General features: G+C 44.0%; 1 protein-coding gene across 2 annotated transcripts in view; it reads right to left on the bottom strand.

Annotated features, from left to right (window-relative positions):
• The window catches only part of Prkcq (protein kinase C theta), a 139,362-nt gene that overhangs the window by 89,709 nt on the left and 23,203 nt on the right, over positions 1–26,450 (bottom strand). Inside the window, exon 2 of one of the 2 annotated variants that reach the window (XM_052156226.1) lies at positions 6,605–6,724. The exons of the other annotated variant lie outside the window; for it this stretch is intronic. The gene's annotated coding sequence lies outside the window, so the exon portion shown is untranslated. The remainder of the gene's footprint in view (positions 1–6,604; positions 6,725–26,450) is intronic. 2 annotated transcript variants of the gene reach the window in all.

The following is a 26,450-nucleotide window of genomic DNA, read 5'->3' on the forward strand; positions in this document are numbered from 1 at the left end:
TAAAATTAGGCAACGTTCTCATTTCTGGGCTAGCCTGTTCACTGCCGCTGACTTACCTGTTTAGAAGGAGGCCACAATGAATATATTATATAAAGCCCATTACTTTCTGTGACTGTATAGGCCTCTCTGTTTGTTTTTCCTCTGACATTCCATTAACTGTGGGTTGACTAATCAGCTAATGGAGGCCTAATTCCTTTTTAAACCTTTAAAAATGGTATTTTGATTTTCCATCTGTGCCAATGAGCATGTGTGGGCGAGGGCGTGAGGGAGCGCATGTCCCACAGGATGCGTGTCGAGGTCAGAGGATCACCTGTAGGAATTGGTTCTCTTCTACCATGTGGGTCATGGGACCGAACTCCAGTACTCAGGCTTGGCAGCAAGCCCCTTTGCTCACTAAGCCATCTCTTTGGCCCCTAATGCTTAATTTACAACATGTAAAATACAAATTAGTTTGAATGAAAGAATTAGTTTGCCTGTATTTTTGGTCACAACAGAAGCAGGTACTTCAAATCTGAAGGATCGCAGCAGAAGCTTAGTAACACCTAAAATGTGTCCTGGGGGATTCTCCAATAGCAGCATCACCTGATAAGTCTCGAGCACCCTGGACCTGCTACGTTAAAACTCTAGTACTTGGCAAGCTGGGCTTTAGAAAGGAACCCAGGCGCCTCTGCCGCCCAGTCTAGATACAGAATCTGCACTGGAGTGAACCACACCACGCAAGGCGAGGCCTGCATTGTCTTACTCCTTTATTCTGCACAGTATCTGTGTCTTAGGAGGTTCTAAATCTGTGCTCCTCAACCAGGTTGTTGCTACCCCAAGTGAACACGTGCCCAAGTCTAGAGACATCAGGACTGATGGAAACTGAGATGCTGTTGCCTGAAGGTTAAAGACAGGGGTATCACTAAGAAACCCACAATGCTCAGGGTGCCATTGCCCATTAAATATGCCAGTACAGCTGAGGATGAGAAGCCTCTTCTCAATTAGCATATTAAAGGGGCAGCAGCAGGAACATCTTCCTGGTCCATTCTCCCCATCTACCATCACTACGGGTCTTCAGAGACTTCTAGGCTCACAGTGAGAAGGAAACATGGAATAAGGGTAATCAGTCTCTCTCTCTTAGCCTCATTCTCATGTCATTTAGCGTGCAGGGAAAACCTAGGGATTGACTTACAATACGTTCATAATGAACGAGTGAATGGATCGATCAAGTAAAATAAAGCAATTATGCTAGTGATTTTGGTTTCACTGTGGCCACAATCCTTGACAGGAACAAGGGGTGAATGACTCATGGTGGCTTGCAGTTTCTGAGAGTTTTAGGCCATCGTAGTAGGGAAGGGAGAGCAGAGCCACTCGGGGCACTTCAGTGGAGGCCTGTGACAGGGGCCATTCATGTCATGGCAGGCCAGGATGTACGGACAACAGAAACCGAGGATGGGATCGGACCCTCAACAGCTGTTCTACATGTCCTTCTATCAGTAACCCTCCCCCTTAAAGTCTCCACAGCCTCCCCACCTAATTGTTCTGGTTTCATTCTGTTACTTTGACAAATACTACAATAAAAAGCAACTCAGGAAGAAAGGATATTTTTGGCTTTCACTTCCGGGTCACAGTCCATCACTGAGGAAAGTTAAGGGAGGAACTCAAGCAGGAGCTTGAATCAGAAATCATGGAGGAACGATGCTTCCTGACTTATAGAACACGCTTTCTTATATAGGCAAGGGTCACCAGCCTAGGGAATTGTGCCACCACAGTGGCTTCTGACATCAATCAAGAGAATCTTTCTCATGCCCATAGGTAAATCTTATCTGGGCAATCCTTCAGCTGAAATTTTCTCCTCAGGTGACTCTAAACTGTGTCAAGTTGACAGCTAAATCTATCTGGGCCACCAGCTGAGGGACTGTCATTCAAAACATGAAACTGGGGGATATTTCCAATTCATAATCATATCAGAGAGGGATTCCTTAATCTCTCCCACTTTGAAAATTACAAAGGTCCTTCTTTTGGTCGGATTCTCATGTAACAGATGATCAGATAATGGAATTGAAACTCAGCAGTACCAACATGAAGATATCTGTCTGCTCTGTGGTAGAAGTGGGGGTAGGAGCCAAAAGTCCGTTCCTCTTCCCACTGCCGGAACCTACTGCTCTGGCATTACTAGTTCATGAAGACAATTGAATGATGGGATTTTTTCCAGTACAGAATATTATGCTGCTCACACCAAAAGCCAGCTCAGTCAGTCCGATGAAAGCCTGGCCCCTTCCAAGTCTTTTCTCTTATTGCCGGAGGTTATGTTGTGCACTGTTCAACCTCGACCCTCACTGCTACGAGGGATAAGATCTCCAAAACCACGGGTTACATGCAGAAACGCCTTCCTCAGGCATTCCTTCACAACAGAAACTGTAACTAATCCAAATGTAGCAAATAGGTTTCCTAAGAAAAAACTAAGAGGGTTGGGCTCTCAGAGAAAACGGGAGTTAAAGAACCTGGTACTTCACTACAGAGTTTGAGAAACATTGTGATGACATAGTATCTGAATTATGAGTTTTGCTACAATGTAATCTAGCTGATGCTCTATTTGCCTTTTTCTATTCCTCACAGGGATAAAGCTGGGGACTCAGCAGGATTGTCTAGCATTTGTTTCACTTAATGTATCTTTATTTTATGGAGCGAGTTTACAGCCAAACCGAGTAGAGAAGTGCAGAGGGTTCCCACAAGTCCTGTTCGGCTCACACAGAGCGGAACATCCCTACCTGATACATCTACTTCAATCACCATCCTTATATAGAAAATACAGTTTGCAATAGGGTTCATTTTCGTCATTGTATCTTTTATGGGTTTGGATGGCCAAATAAGGCCATGTACTTGTAATGACAGGATCCACAGGGAGCACTGTAACTGTCCTAAAAATCCTTTGTGCTCCATATAACCGTCTCTCCCCTCCACTATACAGAGAGCATTCTGTGTAATCATGGAAATAATGGGGAATTGGTGTTAGATGAGATGATCAGGTAAACAGAATTAAAAAAAAGATCCTGAAGCAGATGAAGATAAGCACACATGTGTGTATATAAGTTCTGAATGAAATGAGAATTATACTTAAAGTCAGTAGGAAAGCGAAGATATGTTTAGCAAATGGGACTGTGCCCTCTAATTGAAGCCTAGATCACAGCCAGCATCAAATTAAAATTTAGGCAGATGGAAGCTATATAGAAATGAAACCAGTCAACCACTGAAAGTACTAGATAATATAGGTTAGTGATTAGAATCTTTTGGAAGTAGGAAGAGCTTCCCAGGTATGACACCACAGAGACATTCCACAAGAAAAATCATGTTAGCATGATGTTATGTAAAAGCCAATTGTGATGAATGCTAACAAAGCATTTTAAATGACAGACATGTCTTTGTAAAACATGTGTGATTATACTCTTGATGTATATGTTAAATCTCTTAAACATCAGGAAAAAGATAAACACCCTAAGAAAACTATTGAACAAGCCCTACACAGGCAATGTACGAAAAAAAATGATATGACTAGTCGATAGAATACAAATAGTTCAATTTTGCTAGATGTTGATGATATGTAAATTAGTCAAATATATAATCACATCTCTACAATTCCAAACCTAAAAAGCTCTGAAAATTGAAAGATTTATCTGGTGATGCAAATTGAATCTGCAACAAAATTACACGAGAGATATATTCCACTAAACATAATGATTAATATAATTCCCTGCATAGTTTGGTAATGTATCATGTATACTTTCACCATCTTTGTAATAGGTGGTTTCTAAGGCAGATTTGGCCATAATCTGTGTGTAATCTCTGGAAGAGAAAATGTGGGGATGAGAGACTTGACTTATCTGTGAAGCACATACTGCTCTTACAGACCATCTGAGTTCTGCTCCCAGTGCCTACAAGGTGTGGCACACAGCTACCTGTCCCTCCAGCTCTGGGGGATCTTGCCATGGTGGACACTTGCCCACGCCTCTTTCTCTCTGTCTCTCTTTCTGTCTCTGTCTCTCTCTGTCTCATACTCACACACACACACACACACACACACACAATCGATAAATGTAATAAACTTTCTAAAAAGGAGAGAAAATATGTATTAGATAATTTAAGTGATATAGTTAAATAATAAACAATAAGGAATATTTATAGAGATATACCAGCAAGAATGCCTCTTGAAGAATTATTTCGTAATGATAACACTGGCCAACCTGAATATCAAAAACCAGGGTATTGTTTAATCATATTATAATCTGCACTACAATGGGATATTTTTATAATGGACTAATTATGACTCATTAAAGTAAAAATATTTATATAATATGGTTAAGTCAAAGACATATTAACCATATTATTTATAATAGGTGCTTATTTTGAAAGATACATGCATAAGTCTTAGTGGGAGAAGAAAGTTTGGACCAACATATTACCTTGGGTGGATTTTATTTTATTTATTTTTTTGAGACAGTGCTTTTATACATAACTTTGGCTGACTGGGAACTCCCTTTATAGACCAGGCTAACCCTGAAGTCAGAGATGCATCTGCCTCTGCCAGCCAGGTGCTGGGATTAAAGGTGTTTGCTACCACGCCTGATTGATTTTAGAATAACTATTTCTAGAGTTCACAATTCAACTTCTTAAAAACAATTAGAATAAACATATGTGTGTATAGCAAATGAAAGTGGAAAGAAATCTGTGATTTGAGGACGAAATCTAAAAGGAGGGCAGAGGGGGACCAAGCACATTGGAATTCAGGCAGTAGGAAGCCAAAGGTAGGGGGTTCTTTGCGAAGAGGAAGTAAACTACTGGGGGGGGGGAAGGCCTACTGAGAACAAAAAACCATTTCACATAAATGTGAAAATTCATTCATGAAACCCACTACTCTGTGTGCTAACAAGAAAAATCACTTAGAAAGTGAGTGTTGTCATAATTCAGCCACTCGTGTAACACAAAGGAAAAGTCCTTTTATCTTAAGTCTTGAAGTCTGCCTACCACATTTGTCCAGTAGAACGGACCAGTCCCTTTAGAGAGAAGATAGAAAAGAAGTGTTGAGAAGCTCAGACTTCTCGGGACAACCCCTGCTCTGCTGATGTTGCAGTGCCCAGCCCAAGCCCTCTTTTTCCTGTTCCAGCCTGTTCTCCCTGTGAGACCTGCTTATCCAGTGCCGGCTCAAGAGAGTTGCACCCATTAAGATCCCCAGGTTTGATAAGCGTTAGTAATTTGACAGGCCCTGTTCCATCGACTGCTAATCCACAGAGAGTCTTATGTGCACAAAGTGCTCTGGGCAGCACTTAGATGTGAGAACTGTAGGTCATGCCTCGAAGGATCCTCCAGGACTCACAAAGGGAAATTCTCAATTCCGGAAGCCATCCCATGGCTTCAAATGACTCAAATCGGCAGAGGTCTTTCCCCACAGTGGCGTCATCCACAGGGCTGGATTCGTGTATGGTCAGTTTTTAAAACATTACGTGGTGCAATGGAAACACCTGTGGTGGATTTACAGTGGATGTATAATGCCCATGAAACTCGCCTGCAGCCCATTTGGAGTTTAGGAGTTGTCATCATAGGGCAGCTGTGATAGGCAATGCGGACACTGCTTGTCTTCCCTTCCCCTCCCCCTTTAAGCAGACAGAGACAGGAGGAGAGGATGGAAAGCCAGTGGGGTTGAGGTAGATGTGGGATAAGGACTATCGACTAGTGAGATGCCAGGACGATAGCCAAGAAAGCAAGGGAAAGGAAGGAGAGAAGGCGAGACTACTGTGACTGCTGGTCCTCTACTAAGGGAGAGAGGAGGTCTAGATGGCCTATGACACAATCCTTCCCTCCTGCTGTGGTTCATCTGATGCTGCATTTCAATTCCCATCATGCCCCAGGCAGCTGCAAGTGGCCAGGGTCGGTCTCGCTGAGATCCACCCTGTAGGATGGCCGAGACTTTGTCTGGACCGTGCAAGTGGTAGTGTTAGGTTGCCTTGATAAAGACTTTGTCAAGTACCTTGACAGTCGGAGCCTGAACTCGTATGAGGCAAAAAACAAAAACAAAAACACCACCCCCCACCACCAAAAAACCCAGAAAAAGCACCCTCTTCATACAGGTAATTTCCTGACGCATAAAGAATTGAAATGAAAGTTTGTTTTCCTGGGAAAGAACCCAGGGACATAGGAAAATGGCAGGTGGACCACCACACAGATAAGTGTCTTGATCCTTTTCCCTGTGATGAAATGCTTTGATGAAGGCAACTTAATGGAGAGAGGGTTTATTTGGCTCAGAGTTCCAGGTGCCAAGCTACCCTTGTGGGAAAGCCACACAGCAAGGGGCTTGAGAGCACTGGTCACATTTCAGCCGCAGTCAAGAGGAGAGAGCAGTGGATGGATGCACCTCGGTGCTCAGCTGACTTTTTCCCTTTTCACTGGAGGACCCCCAGCTTAGGAAGAGAAGCTGCTGTGGCCCATAGTGGTCCTTCAGCATAGATCAACATGATAACGATAAACTGTCACAGGCGTTCACTCCCCGCCCCATTTTAAAAGGAAATCTCATCATGTTCGGATGAAGGATTGAAGCCAATGAGGAATTTTATTAATCTACACTCCATCTTACCTTCTAGAAAAAGGTAGGGAACTGGAGGTTAAGAATTCTGGTATGTATTCAAAGTAATTCTCTATTTCTTCCATTTTGGTGCCCTCACACTGTGGCACATCTGAGGCGATGTTCTTTTCCCTGTTTTAAGGATGGAGAACATGACTCAGAGAGATGAAGCTGTCTGCCCTGTTCTGCACAGTGTCACCCCGCCAAGAGAGAAAGGAGACTCCAGTGTCCCAGAGGCTCCCCCAGACACAGTGCTGCAAATGTCCCCTCCTCCCTCAGGGTCTATTCTGGAAGCTCACAATTATTTGATCTTCAGTAAGCTAAGTGCTATTCTATAACTAATTATTTTTAATTACATCCTACTGAGGGAGTTAGGCTGCGAGCTTTGTCAGGCTCTTTGGGCTCCCGCTGTGTGAGCTGCAGCTGCTCCATCTAGCTGGTGATTAAAAGATGATTTTCATCTTTCACAATGATTATTTATCTCATGTCTCTCTAGTGTTCTCCAAAGATACTGTCACCTCGGTTGCTTCCAATGATGACGCCACACTCTGTCTCCAGATATTTGCACCAGGTATCCAGGAAGAGCAGAACACACTCTGTTTTCTCTGGTTCAGCTTCTGCCCTTCCCCATACTCTTTCCCCAAAGGCATCTGCTGTCACGTTTCCTCACTGGGGATGTGGCAGTAAAGGGGAAGCTCTATAAATTCAGCACAATGGGGAGTGGGGGGTGGTCAGAAAGAGGGGCATTTTACTCTGTAGGAATAATTTGCTCACTGCCTTCAGGAGCATGAGGTGGGGTCCCCGGCTCCAGCCTCTCCCCTCTCCTCCTGCTTTGCCTTCAGCACATGGCTGTTACCTCAGTCTCTCAGATTCCTGTTGCTACTCCAGGGTGAAGGAACACTGGCAGTCCCCGCGGCTAAGTATGGAGGCAGCAGCAGAGTTATGAAGAAGCAGCATCCTGGACTAACCTATTTGTTTCCTCATTCTGTTCTTGTCTTGCTGGAACTCTGCTGGTGAGCTCAGGAAGCCAGGCTGCATACAGACCAGGGGTGTTTCAACCCACATCCGAATAGCCTTTTAAGAGAAACTGTTTGCGGAAACACTTCCACTGGGAGGTGTGAATCCCAAATCCTCTGTTCCAATCAATCTTTGGCAGCACTTCTCAGTTGGAAGGGACACCGGGAATGGCTCTAGAAAAGCAAGACACATTTGCCCCACTTCACCTGTCCTCAGAGTATTGTCACTTGAAAATAGAGATGTTTGCCTTGCTGTCCATCCCCTTAATGTTACCGAGGTCCTCTAGCCATCTGATCATGGGCTCCAGGGAAGTTCAGAGGTTCTTTTCTAGTCTGAAATGTCTATTGTTTTCCCCACATATCAATTCTCCCATTGACCTTGGCTCTGTCCCCTGATGCTGTGCAGAAATGCTTGCTAAGGGTGTGTGTGCATGTGTGTGTGCGTGTGTGCGTGCGTGTGTGTGTGTGTGTGTGTGTGTGTGTGTGTGTGTGTGTGTGTGTGTGACTCTGCCACTGTGATCCTCTCAACTCGTGAAGGGCTAGCACGCGGGTCCACCCGTGTTTCCTGGTGATAACACCCTGGCTCCTCTAGTCAGCTTCTCTTTCTCCAGCTGTCCAGACTCATTGATTGTGGTCACCTGTGCGCAGACACGAGGGCAAAATTCTCTGGGCGGTAGTTGTTGGCAGGGTAGTGAATTTATGATTATGAAGCTTTATGTTGGTGATTTGCATGCTAATTTGTGAAGTACATAGTTCAAAGACCCTAGCATGTTCACATCGCTTCCCAATTACCAGAACATTTTTATTAGTCTAAGCCCAACCTCTGTACCAGTTGAACAGGGACACCCACATGCCCCATCCCACCACTCTAAGTCCCCCCTTGTCTGCTTTCTGACACTATAGACTCGACTGTTCTATGAAAATTTATTTGTTTGTTTTGAGGGGGTCTGGATTATTTCACCTTCACATATATATTTTGACCGCCATCTGTTTCAATACATATATCAGAATCTCATCCACACACAGTTTCAGGTTTCACATTGGTTTCAGGGACTGAACTCAGGAATCATGTTTGCATAGCAATCACAATACTGACTGAACTGCCTCCCCAGCCTCTTGTTCCTTTTAAAGCAGTGGCAGTCAACCTTCCTAAAGCCGAGGCCCTTTAAAAACAGTTCTTCATGGGGTGACCCCCCAACCATAACATTATCTTTGTTGCTACTTTGTAACTGCAATTTTAATACCGTTATGGATTGTAATGTAAATACCTGCATTATCCAATGATCTTAATGACCTAGAGGATTTGACCCCCCAAAAGAGTTGATACCCACCGATTGGGAACCACTGCTTTAAAGGATGATATAATATTTAATCGATATATGGCATTTTGCTCAATCCTACTTTTGGGGTTCACTGAGTACTGAGTAATGTTGCCGTGAAGACTGGGGTACAAGCATCCAAGTCTTCATTTCAACTCTGTCAAGTGCTCTTAGGATTGGAAGCTCTGGGTCAGGAGGTACCTCTGTTTAACTGTTTGAGACACCACCGTGCTGTTTCCTGTACTGAACGTACCGGTTTACACTTCCTTCAGCGAGATAGGGGTTCATGCACAGACCCACCCTTACCTACTTCCTTCTTGGCCACAGTTGGTGTAATGGTCATGACGCATAACTTGTTTTGATTTAAATGTCTCTAAGGCTCAAGGCAGCCAGACATTTTTCATCGTATCAACGTGCTTATAAAATATATCCAGAATAACCAAGCTCTTCAGATATTATTTGAACAAAACTTAAGAGTATAATCCACTAAGAGTTCATTGAACAAAGAAAAGAAAGAAAAATGGGCTATGGAGAAGTGCGCTTTCAACTGTTAACTCGTCTAGAAATAGGAGCTGACTAAATTTCCTGTGTCCTGCCTGTTATAACACTCCATAGTCCTAGTTTTCCAGCACTTTTTTTTTAAAAAATAAAGGTTTATATTCTTTTTAATTATGTGTATTGTATGTACTGTATGTCAGTGTGTGGGTTGCAAACGAGTGCAGGTGTCGAAGAGGCAGGAACGGAGCATCCTCTCTCCTCACGCAGTGCAGTCTTGCTCATGGCTCCCAACATGGGTCTCACTTTGCTCTTGACTGAGGTGTTGAATCCAGAGAACGCCTTGCACTGAAGTAGGATCTCAATCTACTTGGCCTTCAACTGCTTTGCCAGCAGTGTGGGCTACCATTCGGCTCTGGTGTCTGACTGAACTCTCTTGCTCTGTGTGGTCAGCCATAGATTCAGCCTGATTTCTCAGTCCTCCTCATTCAAGGCCTACGCGCATGCAAGTGCTAGTGACCAGGGCAGAAATGAGTACCTTGGGGGTGACTGCTGACTTTCAGCTTGATGCGATTTAGAATCACGAGGGAAACAAACCTTTAGGCTCATTCTTTGAGGTGTTTTCTAGGCTAATGGAGGTGAGAAGCCTCGCCTTGATGTGGAAGATCTCATCTTATGGGCTGAGGTCCCAAATGGAATCAAAAGAAGAAAGCCAAGCTCACTGATGTCACTTCGTCTTCCTCTGCTTCCTGACTGTGGACCCAATGTCAACTTGCACTCAAGAAGCCTCAGTCTGCGGCTGCCCTGATGACCTCACCACGACGGGTTGTTGCCTCACACTACATCCCCAGATGAAACCTTTCTTCCCCGACTTGTTTCTGCCGGGCACTTTGTCACAGCGACAGGACAGGTAATTTAAACAAGGCTTGAACTTGACTTGCCTGGGAGGACCTTCTATTTCCTCGATTTAGAATTTGATCACTGCTCCCTAAGTGGTAGCCATATATTCTCCTGTTCCTCCTGGGATCAGTGTGACCCTCTCTAGTTAACACTGCTAATGTTCATCAACCTATGAGCTCACTAGACCACAGATTCTACAAAAATGGTAATCCAGTGAGGATGAGGCGAACGTTAGCGTATCTGGGTTGAGTCTTTACCATTATCACATTTTATTACTTTAAGAAGTGAATACAAAGAGATTGTCCTCTATACAATAAGCTGTTACTCTTTTGAGTGAAGATTTAGACATTGCTAGTAAGATTCCCTTCTTATTTATTCCCATGTTGGTGTTGCATATTAAAATCACCTCCAAGCCTTCTTTTTTTTTTTTCCAAGTGAAATAATACTTACTGTTTGCATATTCTCCAAAATATACTCACATTTAACTTGCAAACGATTTTCCCTATTCTCTAGGTCATATCTCATCGCTATATGAACTTATTAAAATGCTGAGTTCAAAGCAATTTTGATCCATTAAGTTTAAGACTGGAGCTGGGAAGACAGCTCAGTCTGGAGTTTGCTGGGAAAGAATAGAGACTCCAGTTTTAGCTCTAGAACCCATGTCCAAATGCAGGGCGTTATGGTGTACAGTTCTAATTCTAGCACTGTAGAGATGGAGAAAGGTGGGGTCCTGGCCAGCTTAGCTGTTGTTGGTAAGTGCCAATGAGATGCTATGTCTCAAAACTTGATGTGGATAACCACTGAGAAAGGTACCTAAAACAGACCTCTGGCCTCCATATAGACACACACACCTATGTACAAGACACACACACACACACACACACACACACAGAGAGAGAGAGAGAGAGAGAGAGAGAGAGAGAGAGAGAGAGAGAGGCGCAACCATATACTTTTCCAGAGCACTCCCGACTATTTGAAGAGGGCCAGAGCACCTGCAGGCACATGTTGGATCTGACTGTAGCGCGTGCTCATGCATTCGTGAAAGATGAAGAGACTACTCCATTCCAGTGAGGAATTGGATAAATTGAGGATAGATACTTCACCTCTAAGGCCCAGCTTCTTCAGCATCAAATGAAGGAGAAGAGATGACTCTCTCTGGTCCATTTTCATCCCAGCACCCGAAGGGCATGGCCTTCCTGGTGCAGTGGCTGAGATCTCTACAATAAGGAGGATAATGCACTGGCAGAAGGCTGACGTGTTAGAGACGCAACCTTGCGGTCTCAATTTTAGAAGCAATCTGTTCAGTGTTACCATTTACACTGTGGATACCCTTTGTGTATGTGATATGGGCAAACACTGGTAGAAATAGGAATTCCGTCTTCAACACACTTGCATTTCAGTGGAGTCAAACAGGAAGCAGGGCCTAGCATGATGACTCAGTAGATAAAGGCACAAAGGAGGAATCAAACTTGATGACCTGACTTGGATCCCCGCAACCCACAAAGTACAAGGATAGAACTCGAGTTCTCCTCTGATTCTCATGCTATGTCATGTCTCGCACACACAACAAATAAATGTAAAGAAACACAAACAGACAAATACAACAGGTTTAAGACATACCAGCAAGGTCTGAAGAATTGACATCATAGCGTCTACAAAATCAAAGTGCCTAGTTTTCCTGAGACAAGAGCAGGACCTGGGTTAAACTCGGTGGGTTAGCAGGGTTCAACAGGTCCCATCCCTGTTGAAGAATTAGCTCCACAGCCTGGAGATGGGATGTCGTACGATCTGCTCAACGTTGGATTTGATGTGACAAGGTCCTTTTTGCTCTTTCCTTTGAAATCTAAGCTCTTAGTGGCTCTCTATGTCAGAGCTTCCTCGGGTATTCTCAGGAACGCACTAGGGACAGAAGGAATCTATGAATATGAACAATATACATTCCAGATCGAACGTTAGAGGGTTGCCATCAAGCAAAACAAAGTAATTCCCAGCATGCCAGAGGGCTCAGGGATATAGCCATGGCTAAGAGGGAGCATGGGATGCTGAGGGGGGAGGATCGTAAGTTCATGGCTGTCCTGGGTTCGATCCCCTAGCAAACACACACACACACACACACACACACACAGAGAGAGAGAGAGAGAGAGAGAGAGAGAGAGAGAGATGCACACGTTTCTTCCTGAGTCCCAAGGTGCCCAAAGGCTATCCTATCATCTAAGTGTTCTTTGCCATCATGGAATTTCATCCTTAAGGCTCCAAGCAAACCCACAGGTTGGGAAGAGGGTGTCTCTGGAGCCCCAGTTAGGACTCCTCTGGACAGAGCATAGCCCTCAGAGCAGGCAGGAAGCAGAGCCACCTCACCACCAGTCTTTGAAGTCCTATGCTCAGTTAGCCCCCACAGTTCCTGTATCTCTGTGAGCTGGGTAACTGGTGAGCTCATATCCTGCTGTGCATACTTTTGAAAAGAAAGAGACAAAGAAGGCGTACTGGTGGGGTCCGGGGCCACGTGATAGCGCTCAGCTGGGCTGAGCAGCACCCTCTCCGTTCTCTGCTCCTGTCTGGGAAGCTCGTCCAGGCGCCTTCTGGATCAAGGTGGAAGAAAACAAACCAAAAACAAAATGGGGAAGAGGGTGTTGGGGGAAGGGTGGAGAGGCAATCGTGAGAAATCCACCATTGCTCTGGGGACCTCACTCTGCACTCCCCAGACTCTCTGGTCCTTGAGATCTCCATCAAATGAGTTCAGAGGAGACCCAGAGCTCAACAAAGCTGAGCTCTGAGGGCCTCTGGGGAACGGGTGTGGACAATGGCAAGAGGCTGCTAAGGGAAGACACTCTCTCACACACAACAGTGGCCAGACCCCTGTGCCTGCCTATAGTTTTGGGTGAGCATTATACTGTTTCTACCATCCCTAGCACAACAGGTGCATTTCCCAGGAGTCAGTTTCCTGCCTAAGTGATTGAGAGGCCCACTTGGATGAATTTGCCAGGAAAGGGACATATCTTTGTTCTTTACCAGAGAGCTCTCCTGATAGATAGCCATCTTACCCATTTTCTGCAGAGCCTGGGATGTTTCCACTTAGGGCCACAGACAGGACTCAGATGACAACCTTTGGACCAGGAGCCAGAGCCTTATGATTTCAGTTCCTGGTTTTGTGACTTGCTAATTGTCAGGGAAGGGGTATGGATGACCTTCGAGCGAACGCATGCCTGACTATCTACCAACATCATGACTAAATCACCAGGTATCCTCTCAAAATAAGAGTTCACAGGCATGTTCAAGTCAGCATCTGATCTAGCAGAGAGAAGCTAACCGCTACTTTGTGGTTATGAGAAGAGCAAGCACCTTCAGACCCTGAAAACCCTGTCATCGATGATCTAATGAACTTCCTCCTATCGAAGCAGGCTTGTTGACAAAGTCACTCACTTCCCATGGAGCTGTTCATCAGAGACACACACTCAACAGCACTGAGTGCTGCTCTGAAAGAAACACCACCATGGAACACACACACAAGCCAAGCAGGGCGGTGGTGGCTCATGCCTGTAATCCCAGCACTCTAGGAGGCAGAGGCAGGCGGATTTCTCAGTTCAAGGCCAGCCTGGTTTACAGAGTGAGTTCCAGGACAGCTAGGGCTACACAGAGAAACCCTGTCTTGAAAAAAGCAAATCCAAAAAACCAAAAAAAAAAAAAAAGAAAAAAAAGAAAAAGAAAAAGAAACACAAATCAAGCTTGTTCAATCAATTCTCACCCTTGTCCTGAGCTTTTTCTCTCTTGAGACAGGTCTGCTAACTATCCTAGGCTAGCCTTAAACTTGTGATCCTTTTACTTCGGTCTCCTAAGCATAGCAATGACAGAAATGGACTATCACACAGATCCACCGTATTCCCTCTTTCCTTTTTTTAATGAGACAAACTCACGCTATGTAGCCCAACTACATAGTTGAAGTTGATGTTATGTCCCAGAGTGGACTCAAACTTAAAACACTCCCACCTCAGTCTAAGTGCTAGGATGGCAAACATGCACTGCCACCCCTGGTGCTATCACTCATTCTCAGCTGCATTGTTCTCAGTTGAACTGGCAGGTCTTGTTGTCACACTTGAGTTCTGTGGAGACTCCCATCAGAACTGAAAAGAACAGCATACCCAGGCAGTGGTAGTGCATGCCTACAATCCTGGTGCTTGGGAGGCAAAAGCAAGAGGGAATCTCTGAGGCCAGCCTGTTCTACAGAGCGAGTTCTAGAACATCCAGGATTATACAAAAAACTGTCTCAACAAACAAGTAACCAACAACAAAATAGCAGGCGTATACTCTCAGCTGTAGGCAGTGTTTAGGTTATCTGACAGCATTAACAGGTACACATTTTTTATAGTTTGCATACAGCTTCATAGTCAGTACCACTGTCTTTCCCCCAACAGGTAAGACAAACTGGACATCACTGGGTTTCTGACAGACAAATTACCATCTGGGAAATACTGGAAGAGAGTCATTTGGGAGAAACCTAGCCGAAAGAATCAAAAGATCAAGACGGAGAAGTGACTCAGTCAGTGACATGCCTGTAGCACAACCGTGGGACCTGCGTTGCGTCCCCAGCACCCACAAGCCAATGTTTGACTTGTCTATCATCCCAGAGCTGGGAAGATTGAGACATGAGGATCTCTGGACTCAGTGGACAGTCAATTTAGCCAAGCTGGGAACACGAGTTCAGGGAGAGACCCTGTCTCAAAAGAGAATGGGGAAAGCAGGGGCAGAAGACCCTGGAACCTGACCTCTGACCCATACATGAATCTGTGCACATGGGCTCCTGCACACACACAAAAGAATCAAAGGGTTAGATACAATACAATGTAGTTTCACCAGTGGGTGCAATCAGTCAGAAAGAAACAAGGTAAACTATTTGTTTAAAGAGTCACTGCTTTGAGTTTAATTCCTGCCATTTGGCATCCACTGTGGAGAGTGGGCTCTGTATTTCCATCCAGATTAGCATCCCTCAAGATTCTTCATCAGGCAGGCTTACCTTTGTAAACACTCAGTCACCCTGTCAGCCAAGGTACCGTCTTGTCCATTCTAATAATGCAATGATGGCAGAATATGCTGTTAACAACATGTTATGTTGTACTATAATTAACTCCATAGTGATGAACTCTAATTAACTTAGGCCAAGGACAACAAATTAAGATAATGGAGAACTGGTTCCTCACATGCTGATCTGATTCATTTAGCCTGACTTCGGTATCTTAATGAAGCCCAAGACAGGCCAGCCTCCTCTCTCACCTAAGCTGCTAGGTAAGCCTGCAGAGCCACAGTGCATTCTGGATACTTTGTTTCTCTGAGTGACAGTTTTCCATGTTGCCAGTCATTATAGGTAAGGATAGTGGGGAAGTCTGGCAAGGCTGTTTATGTTTCTAATGCTAGTGCCCTGGGAGCTGTGCTCTAATTTATTAAATACCGACAGTCTCCCACTCCGTCAGTTAAGCACAACTGGAACCCTAGAGCCCTAGCTAAAGTGTGGCATCAGGAACTAGGGAAGTGAGACCAGTGGATTTTCTTCTTGTTTCTCATGAAACTTGTAATTTAGAAAAAGAGATGAAATGGATGGCTGGAGATGGAGACAGAACCCAGGCTGTAAGACACTTGCCGTGCACGCACAAGGACCCTACCTAACTTAGTCTCTGGAACCAATGGAAAAACAAGAAGCTGGGCATGATCCTGTGCTTGTAGTGCCAGCACTGGGCAAATGGGTGCATCTCCGCAAGGCTAGGCTATCTTACCTGCTGTGTTCCAGGCCAGGGAGAGACCCTGCCTCAAACACCAAGATAGGTGTGGTCTGAGAAATGACAGTCGAACTGTCCTCTGGACATGTAAACATCCAGGAGGGGATTATGGGAAGAGTAGGGAAGGGAGTTAGCATCCAGTATGTGAGCCCTGTGTCTCATTGTGTGTGTGTGTGTGTGTGTGTATGCATGGTCATGAGTGTGTGTCTATGCATCCATGTGCATGTGGAAGCCAGGGGGTGACCTAAGGGGTCTTGCTCAATCACACACACACACACACACACACACACACACATTTTATTTTTTGAGGCAGGATATCTAGCAGAATCTAGAATTCACCACCTTAATTTGACTCAACTGGCTTAGCTTGCCCATGGGAATCTGTCACCTCCTCCTAAGCATTCTGGGATTTCTGAGACCTCAGCTTTTATGTGGGAGCTGGGGATCCAAACTTCAGCACCAGGGATATTCAAACCTAAAGAAGGAGATTTTGACACACACAACAGACTGGAAAAACCTTAAGAACACTATGTTAAGTGAAATAAGTCATATTGACAAAGAGCACAAGCGAACTAGACTAGCTGAGTACAGAGACAATGCTGATGTCAAGAGAAATCGGGAAGAGGACATGGGGATATTTTCTGATGGGTACAGAGTTACTATTTGGGAAAATAAAACATGTTTGGGGAGGGATCGTGCCCAGAGCAAGGTCAATGTCTTTGTGGCACCAAATCATGCATGTAAACATGTTTACTGGCTCAGCCAATAAAGCCCCCACCTCACAAGCATACGCGTGATAATCAGAACTCACTTACAACCGTGGGCAAACTGGTGAGTTCATGTAGTCTCAGAGATGTAAAGAAGCACTAACAGGGCTAAGACCAATGCAAGTTCTATTCATTGTAGTGTCCTAGGCTCACAAGGTATCTCACCTAATGGGCTCCTGATGATATCAAGCAGGAGGCAATATGTGTGTGGGGATCGTAAAATGGCATTTATTAATGGTTTTTCTTGTGTGTGTCTGCAGTGTGTGTGCCCATGTATATGTATGGTCACAAGTGTGTGCCTGTGTATACATATGTATGCACTTGCATGTGGAAGCCAGGATAGACCATGTGTGCACATGCATGTGGAAGCCAGGACAGACCATGTGTGCACATACATGTGGAAGCCAGGACAGACCATGGGTGCACATGCATGTGGAAGCCAGGGTCTGACTGTGGGTACTTCCTCGGTCACTCCTCACTTTGCTTATTGAGGTGAGATCTCTTGCTGAAACTGGAGTTCACTGCTTTGATTTGATTCAATTGGCTTAGCTAGCCAACTTGCCCGGGGGGACTTTGTCCCCACTCCTAAGAGTTCTGGGATTTTTAAGAGGCCTCAGCTTTTCTGTGGGTGTTGGGGACCCAACTGTCAGCACTAATGATCTCACAGCAAGCATTTTACCCACCAAGCCATCTCCAGAACTGCTCCTCGGGGTCCTTTGGAGTAGGACTTATGCAGGAGGAGAGGGAATAAGGAATATAAGTGTAGAATGCCCACTAGAAGACCACATTAAGGACTGTCCTGAAGTGGAGCATCTGCGTAGGGTACCCAGAACAACAACTAACTCACTTTTATGACAGTTACATAACTGAAGGGACTCGCTCTAGGTCACACAAAATCTTATTTCAGCTAACACAACTTCCCTTTTTATTGTGGCAAAAAGAACCAACATAGTATAAAATTCACGATTGTGATCATTCGAAGTTCACTCTCTCTCTCTCTCTCTCTCTCTCTCTGTGTGTGTGTGTGTGTGTGTGTGTGTGTGTCCATATTATCATAGACCCTTTTCATTTGGAAAATTTGAAACCACATCTCCAGGCCACCGACTTCTTCCCCAGCCCCTGGTAACTAATATTCTGCACTCTGTTCCTGGGTGGTTCCCAGCTTCCTGTTTGATGTGCACAACTCCCCTTTCTTGGGGGTCTAACTGCTAAGTTTACAGCTTGAAACACACCTGGGAATTTAAATGACAAAGTAGCTCAGACAAGGACAATCCTCCCGGAGCTCTCCAGTATGATTTCTCCCTCTGCTGTGTTTTGGAGCCCGAGAAGCTGTTTCTGCCTTTATGGTGAGTCAGTACCAGTGCCTCCTGTGTAGGTTCTCATCCCTCATCTATGGGAGCTGTCCCCACCTCTTGGCTGCTGCAAGTGAGGCTGGTGATGCACACGAATATGCAAATACCTCACAAATATGCAAATACCTCACGAATATGCTGTGGGAAGCCACTTTATCCAGCGCCATTGTGAGACTCAGCACTGGTATGCTAATGAGGTGCACCTTAGTTCTCCTATCACAATGCGACACGCCCCTAAGCGAGGGCTGCTGGGCTATATAAGGACGGCAAAAGACAGGCTGGGGGAAGGAGAAGAAAAGCAAGGTCCTGAATAAAGCGCTGCAGAGAGAACCTGGTCGTGTCACATCTTTCCTTGCGGGACGGGACGAGGTCGGGTGCGACAATATGCAAATACCTCTTCAGGTTCCTGCTGTCAGTTCCTTTGGAAATGTCCCTGATTAGAAGGGATGGAATACAGTCACTGATAAATGGATATTAGCTCAGAAACTCTGAATACCCAAGACACAATTCACATATCAAATGACTCTCAAGAAGAAGGAAGGAGAGGGCCCTGATCCTAAAAAGGCTTGTCCCAGCATTGTAGGGGAGTTCCAGGGCAGAGAAGTAGGAGGGGGTTATAGGAGAATGGGCAGAGGGAAGAGGGCTTAGGGAACTTATGGGGAGGGGGGAACCGGGAAAGGGAAAAGCATTTGAAATGTAAACAAAGAATATAGAAAATAAAAAATTATAATAAAAAATGTAGAAAGCAAAAAAATTTTTAAAAAAGAAGGGCTGAGTCATAGGATCTATTATTTAAAAAAAAGAAAAAAGAAAAAAAGAAAAAACAACAACAAAAAAACATTTCTTCTGTATGTGTTGCTGGGGATTGAACTTAGGATGTCATGCATGCCAGTACCTTACTGCTGAGCTAAATCCCAGGACTCTCTCCTTTTCTAATGTTTTGAGGAACCACCTGACTGCTTTGTATAACAGTTATACCATCTCACATTCCAGGAAAAAAAAAAAAACGGTGCACCAAACACCAGGTTTCCCTATCTTGTATTCTACTGTTTTTCTCATAGGCATGGTGATGGCTGTGAGCTCATGGAGGTCACAATTTGCATGTTTCTGAGAATTTGCATTGTGCTGAGAATCTTTCCATATGTTTGTTGGCCATTTACATTCTTCTTTGTAGAGATATTTATTCAAGACCTTTGTCTGTTTTTTTAAAAATCAGCTTGCATTTCTGTTTTTGAGTTGCATACGGGTATTGGTTTTACCTTATACAATAGATCTGTTCAGTTATACAAACTTTTTTTTTTAAGAAAAAATTCATGAACAATTATGCCTGTAATTCAACTCAGGATGAAAACATGATTGATACATTTATACATTAGATAATAATGATACATTGGCATCTTTCTTTTTGTATCTTCAACTGTCCTCTGTGAACATTAATTACTAGGCTGAATATGGAATTCATCTTGCCACAAACTTTAGACATGATAGATATATATGTATATGATCCATATAGCCTATTTTATAGGCTTTGCAACTCAAAGCCAGGTGTTGCGTACCCTTCCCCACATCTCCATCCAACGCATGCAAAGGCGCCCTCTGGGGTGTGAGACCTGTTTGCTCATTTCTGCTTTGCAGAAGTCCACTCTCACATTTTTGTCTCAAGATTTCTTACTCTTCATTTTATCAATTGATTGATTGATGGACTGATTTACAGAATTTCATGTAGCCCAGGCTGGCTTTGAACTGTCTATGCAGTCAAAGATGATCTTTGACTTCTGGTCCTCCTGTTCTACCTCCCACATAGTGGGATTCCAGCTGTGCACCAAACTCAGTCTATAAGACACAGGAGGATTGAACCCAGAGCTTCCTGTGTAGTAGGTGAACATTCTACCAACTGAGCGACATTCCAGTTTACTCTATAAGAGGAACTAAATTATGTGGATTATAATATTTTCCACATTAGAAAATATAACAAAAAGTTAGAATAATTACTTCTCAAATACAAATATAATATAAATCAATATAAAAAGACAATATAAATCAATTATGTGTTATGTTAATATAATATATTTTATGATACATCACATTTTCAAATCAAAAAATTGGTTAAAAAAAAGTGGACTTATTTTGACAATTTCTCTGTCTCTGTCTCTGCCTCCTTTTCTCCCTTCCTCCTTTCCTGATACCACCCACAGTGGGCAGGTTTCCCCATCTCTATTAATGAAATCAAGATAATCTGACAACTGTTTTCAACTAGGATTAGATTAAGGGAGCTAAGTTTAAAGAAGTGAAAGGGTAGGAAAGTAGTTCTCCTGAGAGGTTAGCTCAACACACCCATGTATATATAGATTCACTCTCTCTCTCTACACACACACACACACACACACACACAGGATATATGTATATATAGTGAATTCACTCAGCAGTACCAATGCTGAGTACTGGCGACAAGCTGACACTATGGTAGCAGTTCTGTCTGTAGGAATCCTCCTGAAAGGTGTATGGGAAGCTCTGTCCCTAAGATAGGTCCACAACAAGAGGTGCTCGTTACTCATTCCCAATTCAGGAATTTGGTTATCTCTGGTCAAGGCTACACACACACATAAAAATGAAATGGAAGTCATGTGATTCTATAAAGATGATCAAAACATCTCTTCCGATGGGGTTTTTATTATAACTTTCATAGAGCAGTAAACATTTCCGTTGAGGATAGCTGAGTCTGATGCTCTAGTCATTCATCCAAACCCCCTGTAGAGGCTTGTTCCCCTTACCCGTGTATGACAAAGAACAGATGTTATTTGTCTCTGTGACTTCCCATTTTCCAAAATGATGCTTAAAAAACTGATTCTGGGGAACTTTCTAGAAACTTTAAAAACTTTTAGGAACACATATTCAAATGAATCGTAGAGTAGTCCAAAATCTAAATGGGCAAAGTTCACCAGTATATAAATCTATGTTATTATTTGGATATGGGGAAACATAGTCACTGTCCTGAGCATATATGTGATAAATTAAATGCTCAGCACAAAGTAATTAGAGCACTCAAAGGCTGCAGATTATTTGGGATACACTGGGCATTCAAATTACTGTAATGGTGTACAATTACAGAAATAAGTTCTAATCCATACTGTGTAGTACATTAAATGAAGAGAGTGTGATTTAAGAGAGGCTTTACTGACCGTGTGCAGGTACCCACAGTTGCTGTGGGGTTCATGAGTGTAACAGCCTTGTTACAACAGAAGATCAAGGTGACCAAAATCCCAGCATGAAGAGAGGAGGAGCTCACGAGGCCCAACCCCTAACTAAGAGCTATTGGCGAATGAAAATTGTCGAGGGAGGAGCATCAGTCGTCTTTGGGGAGTGGCTACTGGTAGGTGCATACCCATGTATACATAGATTCACTAACTGGGTTGAGTGAAATGTTATTAAAAGGAAGGAAGGAAGGAAGAAAGGAAGGAAGGAAGGAAGGAGGGAGGGAGTGAGGGAAGGGAGGGAGAAAGGGAGGGAGACAAGAACATGAAAGAGGGATTTGGGAAATATCCAGTGAGTGGATGAATATGACCATATTCTATTACGTCTCAGAGAACAAATTAAAAATACAAATGGAGTCTTCCCTCATAGGACCTGTCTGTAAAAATTGATGATCTATCATTATCACTATCTTTTTTATTATTTTATGAATCATGGTTCAAAAGCAAAAACATCATATGAGCTGTGTGGGGCAGGCATATTCTCAGGACACAAAGCAGATTGGATTAGTAGAGGCAGAGCACATGGAGACGGGAGCTGCCGGCCAAGGATGTCCTGAGCTCCTGCTTGCGTGATGACACAGTTATGAAGAGACACAGTGACGATGGTGCAGGATGAGAATCGCAATGCTCTTGAACAGTACTTAAGGTTAGTTAAAGGAGCCTAGGGTGGCGTTCATGTCTGTCATTCCAGCACTCAGGAGGTGGAGGCACAAGGATCAGGAGTTCAAGGACAGCCTGGGTTATGTGATATTCTGTCTGAAACAGACAAAAAGCAAACAGAAGGTTAAGGGGCAAATGTTGTTGAAATCTCTTTCTACCAAAATTGCAAAAAAAAACTGAATATATAATCTAAGAATATGTGTGTGTGTGTGTGTGTGTGTGTGTGTGTGTTTTGGCATTGTTTGTTTGTTACTAGATTTGCCTATAATCTTTCTTTAAAATCTCATCTTCTTCTCTTAATTTTTTATTAGATATATTCTTTATTTACATTTCAAATGATTTTCCCTTTCCTGGTCCCCTAAAGGTCCCATAAGCCATCTCCCCTTCCTCGTTTCCCAATCAACCTCCCCCTGCTTCCCTGTCCTGGTATTCCCCTACACTGTTGCATCAAGCCTTTCCAGGACCAGGGGCCTCTCCACCCTTTGATGTCCAACAAGGCCATCCTCTGTTGCCTATGTTTCTGGAGCCATAGGTAACACCATGTGTACTCTCTGGTTAATGGTTTTGTCCCTGGGAGCTCTGGGAGTACTGGGTGGCTCATATCCTTGTTCCTCCTGTGGTGCTGCAAGCCCCTTCAGCTCCTTGGGTCCTTTCTCTAGCTCCCCCATTGGGGACCCTGTGCTCAGTTCAATGGCTGGCTGAGAGTGTCCCCCTGTGTATTTGTCATGCACTAGTGATGTGTTACCTTTTGAATGTCCTAGATGGGCGGTCTCACAGTTGTTTTTCTTTAATTTCCAAAACCATCACTGTTCCTTCTCCACCCTTAGGTAGGTGAGCTTTTTTGTTTTGAAGAGAAAATGAAAGCCACAAGGCACACACGTGCTCAGCTTCCTTCTCCCGTGGCTCTCTCCACCTACCTTGCCTCCAAGGAGGGTCCCACACACTCTCTCCTTCTGGCTACGCCTCCACTGTTGGTCTTTCCCTGGGTCCCTTGGCATTCTTGTGATTTCGGTCACCCCTATTCCCACTGACACACTGACAGGCACAAAGCAAGAGTTGCATTTTCAAACAACTATCTCCTGACATGTTTCTCCCACAAGGTGGCCTTACCTTTTGCCAATAAACTTCCCAGGCCATCTCCGTGGCCTTCTCTTCCAGTCATCCCTTCCCTCCTTGCCCCATCCTTCTGCCATTTTACTCACACAGCCCATACCTGCCATCTTGTGCTGAGAGGACCAACTGCTAAGGACAAACCCACTGTCTTCTCCTTGCTTGTGCCCTGCGCTATCAATCACACCTGCCACCGCTGGCTGGCTGCTTTTCTCCCACCGCCGGCCTCACAGCACTCTGCTTCAGTCTACGGCTGGTCCTGTTTCCTCACAGGGACTTTATGGAACCCACCTGGGTTTTCCCTTTACATCCTTCTTTTCTTTTTCTTTTTTTTTAAATTTATTTTTTTATTGAATATCGTCTTCATTTACATTGCCAATGGTAAAACCTTTCCCGATATCCCTCCTCCCCTCAGACCCCCACTCCCTCCCGCTCCTCCCTCCCCCTGCCTCCATGTATATGCCCCTCCACCCGACCCACTCCCTCCTCCCCACCCCTTGGTTTCCCTTCATTCAGGCCTCTGTTGAGCCTTTACCTGATCAAGGACCATTCCTCCCACTGATGCCCAACAAGGCCTTTCTCTGCCACATTTTTGGCTGGAACCATGTGTGCTCCTTGGTTGATGGTTCAGTCCCTGGGAGTCTTGGGATGTCTGGGTGGCTGAAATAATTGTTCTTCCCATGGGGCTGTAAACCCCTTCAGCACCTCTGGACCATTCCTCCAGCTCCTCCATTGGGGATCCCATGGACAGTCCAATAGTTGGTTGCTAGCATCTGCCTCTGTATTTGTAAGGCTCTGGCAGGGCCCCTCTGGAGACAACCATGGCATGCTCCTTTTGGTATACATTTCTTGTTGTCCATAGTAGTGTCAGGGCTTGTTGACTGTTTATAGGATGCCCAGGTAGGGCAGTCTCTGTGTGGCTTTTACTTTAGTCTCTGCTCTACACATTGTCTCTTTTATTGCTCCTGTGACTCTTTTGTTCCCTTTCTTAGAGGAACTGAAGTACCCTCAGGGAAAAAGGAACACTTCTCCATTGTTGGTGGGATTGCAAGCTGGTAAAACCACTCTGGAAATCAGTTTGGCAATTCCTAAGAAAATTAGACATAGTACTACCAGCAGACCCAGCTATACCACTCCTGGGCATATACCCAGAAAATGCTCCTACATGTAATAAGGACACATGCTCTACTATGTTCATAGCTGACTTATTTATAATATCCAGAAGATGGAAAGAACCCAGATGTTCCTCAACAGAGGAATGGATACAGAAACTATGGTATATATACACATTGAAGTACTATTCAGCTATTAAAAACAATGAATTCATGAAATTCTTAGGCAAATGGATGGAACTAGAAAGTGTCATCCTGAGCGAGGCAACCCGATCATAAAAGATCACACATGGTATGCACTCACTAATAAGCAGATGTTAGCCCCAAATCTCAAAATAAAGAAGTTACAATTCACCAAGCTCAAGAAGAAGGAGGACTTAAGTGAGGGCGCTACCCCCTTCTTTTCTAAGATATATTTTGGCCAAGCAGAATTGTCCATCTCTGTCTTGATGGCATTCGCAACACCGTGGTCAGCCTTGACAAGCACATCTATCTTGGACTATATATGCATTTCTTTCATTCTCAAAATTTCAACTGTGCATCATCAGACTTACCTAAGAGGTTCACCAGTCTCACATGTGTAGCCAAGCCAGATAGGATTTCTACCTTTCCTCAGACACCTAATTTATCTTCTATGTCTTGTGTTGAGCAGTAGAATTATGGTCTAGAAATACTAGAACCACCCATGAGTCCTCCTTTGTCCTTACCTCCCTCATTGTGCCTATGCTACAAATTCTGCACATGTATTTAATCTTGTTATTTCTGCTACATTCAATAGTCACCAGTTTCAATCTGTAAGGGTGAGAATGTCATACATGTTCCCCTAGATCAGAGTGATGGATCTAAAGCCAACCGCCTTTTCATGTAAACTGCTCCTTCTCTACATTGGCCGAGTGACTTCTCTTCCTTAAAAATTGCTTTTTTGGGGGGAGGGGTGCCGATGGCTCAGTGGTTAAAAGAACCTGCCACACAAACTTGTTTTAACTGTGGATCCCTGAAATTATTGAAAAAAAAAAAACTCTATGCAGCTGCATGCACCTGTAATCCCAGAATTCTCTGAGGTAAGAGAAGACAGGAGATGCAGACAGGAAAGGCCTGGGGGCCATCTTCCTGAAAGGAAGAACATGTTAGACTTTGCCTCCAAACAAAGGTGAAGGGCAAGAAGTTGTCCTCTGACCTTCACAGGTGCATGGCATATCATTACATACCTACCTACCTACATACATACATACATACATATGTATACACACAAATTTTAAAAAATTAAAAAGGTAAACATTTAAAATGTGAAACTAAAACCAACCACAATTGCTTCTTTGTTTGGAAAAACAAAGCAGTTCTTCTTTGCCCAAAACCTGAAGTCTAGACTCATGAACTCTCTTACTTTTGTGCATGATAATCTCTCATGCACATACTTCAATTTTAAAGGGGATTTGATCACTATTAAAGGGATGCTCTCACAACAGCATTTATTCCTGTTTCTCAAAAGCATGTCCTTCAAAATTGCCATCAATTTGTTTGAAAAGAACCCCAAGCCAAACAAATCTTCCCTCACAACTGCTAAGACGAAAACAGATGTACAATATTTTTAAAATGAAAAAGCTTAGTAAACACAGGGAGGAGACATATGCAGAAACCCACAACTGATTTAATTTGCAAAACCACACAGCCTTAGCTCAACTAGAGTGAAGATGATTTAGATAAAATACAACCAGAAAACGGAGATAGCGGATACGGGGTAAACAACGCAGCTGAAGGTGTAGCAGGAAACGCTCTGGGTGTGATGTGAAGATCAGAGAAACAGATACTGGAGGCAATCACTGCTCGTTGGGAGAAGGTCCTAACTTGTATCTGTGGGAGAATTCTCACCTTGACACAGGAAGGAAAACAAGACTCTTTAAGTTGAAGCTGTGGAGTCCGGTTCTATATCTTGCTACCTTTACCTTTGTGTGCAAAGATTTGAGGAATTTCTCAAGAGGTGGATTGCATCTTTAGAAAAGAGGGCAGGGAAACCTCCGTGTAGAAAGGAACGAGTATGGTTCCTTTTCCCGGGAAGTGTTTGCAGAGTAGATTGTGCTTGAATGACCACAGCCAACCACAAAGCAGGACAA

This window comes from Apodemus sylvaticus, chromosome 14 (genome assembly GCF_947179515.1).
Source record: "Apodemus sylvaticus chromosome 14, mApoSyl1.1, whole genome shotgun sequence".
NCBI lineage: Eukaryota > Metazoa > Chordata > Mammalia > Rodentia > Muridae > Apodemus > Apodemus sylvaticus.